Raw genomic sequence first — 2,742 nt, 5'->3', positions numbered from 1 at the left:
CAGTATGCTTGCCATGCGGCTAAATGCTTATGTGAGATTAAACTGTTTGAATGCCTGTGGGTGGAGGTTGGATTGTTTGAGTTGGAAAAACTCATTGAAATCCGTGTTTTAGCCTACTTACGAGTAGCAAAATCTAAAGTATTTCCAAAGCAAACGGATATGCAATGTTTATTCCCAAGTTAGGCAATCTAGTCTATACTTGTTTGCTGTGCGCATAACATAGTAATTCTACGCTAATAAATGGAGTAAGAACACATAAACATTTTCAAAACAGAATATCACGGTTAGTAGAGGCCGGTCTTTTGACCGGGCGAAAGGGGGTGCTCATAGCTGACCTTCCCCGATCATACCCAAGCTCCCGAGCCGAGACAACTCCGGTGATGACGGACATGTGGCCTTCGGCCCCGAGTCAGGGTTTCCTAAATTTCCCCATTTTAAAAAATATTTAGGTGGCGACTCTGTATCTGGCAAAGCAGTCCATGTTTGGCACTACTTTTTCAAAAATCTGTTTCTCAAAACGATTTGCCAGATTTGGACTCTTTGGTTCAGATTAAGAACCGCGACAACAAAAATCGCGAGTCCGAACTGTAGCAGCGAAGGTCCCCCTCCGCGGGGACGTCTACAGTTTCTGGCGACTCTGCTGGGGACTTTTAGAGAGCTTGACTCGAACTCATGATATCCTGTTTTGATTTCGCTTATGTGTTTCTTTGCATTGCATGTGCATTGGTGCGCCTAGGAACACAGTGTTTGCCATCTGCCATTCCTGAACGGTTTGCCGGAGGCTTGTCTTGTCAAGGCATGTCCATAAGGCTGACCGGCTATGGGCTCTGACAGCATGTGAACACAAACCCTGGTTTACCGGGGCACCCCTTTTGACCATTCAACCTAGTGCATATTCGGATCCATAGTGACCATTCCAAGATAGGACAGGTTGCTTACCCGATGTTAGGTTGTTTGAAAACCGCTGTGTGCGTAGTGAAACCCTAGCTCCTGACAAAATAGGACAGGGAAACCCTGCCCCAACATAGGGGTGATTGAGCTCTCTTTACTTGCTATGTGCTTCTAGAATGTGTTTCTACAGGAAAAGTACATGTCAGTTTGCAAGTTTGAGTATCAAACCTGAGGACACCAGTATCAGTGTCAGTTATAAGAATCAGTTATCTGCGGGTACCGGGTTCAGTTTTTGGGAACAGTGATTTCTGGGAACAGTGATCAGCAGTAAGGTACAGTTGTTCGGCTACACCCGTGTTTGATCCGTTTGGGGCTGAAATGCTGTTTGTTTCTCCTTTCAGTTCAGAGAGTCGCAGAGTTGATACAGAATAGCCAGTGTCTCCCATTGCCGAGGCAGGATTTATGGCAGCACAAAATTCAGAAGAAGTTGTGGTTATGACGGCTGCATTGGAGCAGGGGACCGCTCCGCAGAGTGAGGCCAGCATCAGTATGTCACACCCACCCAGGTCGCCCGTTGTGCACCCGGTCTGGGCTCCCCAGTTATACCAGGCTCGTGAGCCCACCACCTTTGAATTGATGGGAATGATAGGTGACCTCCAGAGGTCCGTGGCCGATCTGGCCTACGGAATGTCGGCTTCACCGCCAGCGGCACCGTATGCCGGGAATTTCGTACCACAGGAGCCCCCGCTACTGGGGCGGATTGTGATAGAGCTTAGCCAGCCAGAGGTGGCTTCCAGCTACAGCCGCTACATGCCAGCACCAACCCAGACCCTTGATCAGGCTGAGGCTAGAGGAAAGGACAAGGCAAAGGTAGATGCCGATCCTATTGAACAACTGCTGTGGGCAGTCGAGGCTCTGAAAATCAGAGGGATGAACAAGCAACAAACATCTGCGATCGTGATCAAAGTTGTGGATGATGCTTTCCCCACTCCGATCAAAGGCAGTTCAAGCAAAGTAGAAAATCGGGATGGGCCCCGCCATGCCCAGACAATTCCTGTAGTTCCCAACCCTGCACCGGGAAAGGTTCAAAAAGCCAAGGCAGTGCCAGCCGACCCTTTCGCTAGCGCATCTGGCAAGAATCCTCAAACTTCAAAGTACCTGCCCCGAGGGCGCAGGGTCTTTCACGACCTCTACATGCCTTTGTCTAGGGCATTACTAATATGGCGAAGAATGGGCATCTTAAACCTTTGGAGCCTCGGCCACTCCCGAAGAATCTCCCTGCCACGCATGATGCTACCTTGTACTGCGCGTACCACCAACAGTCCGGTCACAGTACCGATGGTTGTTCCCGCCTTCGTCATGAAGTGCAGGATTTGATCGACAACAAGGTTATCCTTCCACCCACCTCAGCCAAGTCCGTTACCACCCAGTTGTTGGATTTCGAGGGCTCAGATACTGCGAGTATGTAAAGTGAACCGCCTACGGGCAACATTTGGTATATTTTGGATGTAGCGTCTGGCACGCATTTTTGAGCATCGGTGAAACCGAGTTTTGTAAATCCTGGCTTGGATATCGAGTCAGTCTTTTGTTTGAGTCTGTCTCTTTGTCTTGAGTCAGTCTTTTTGCTTAAGGGTCTGTCTTGTTGTGTCGAGTCAGTCCCTTTGTATATAATACCAGGTGATTCTGGGGTTGTTGTCCCGAACACCGTTTTGTCTCGTAATTATCTGTTTTTGTTTTGAATCTGTTTCTGCCGAGGGGCCAGTTGCACCAACAAATCCGAGTGAAACAGTTGTTGCTATCTCAACTTCATGCTTGCTTTCAGCATAAGGGCCAGAGAATTTGATTGGGCTG

The sequence above is a fragment of the Camellia sinensis genome, chromosome 13 (genome assembly GCF_055761805.1).
Source record: "Camellia sinensis isolate YWXY chromosome 13, ASM5576180v1, whole genome shotgun sequence".
NCBI classification, from domain to species: domain Eukaryota; kingdom Viridiplantae; phylum Streptophyta; class Magnoliopsida; order Ericales; family Theaceae; genus Camellia; species Camellia sinensis.
The sequence above is the reverse complement of the archived record's forward strand: the minus strand, read 5'-3'. Positions refer to the sequence as shown.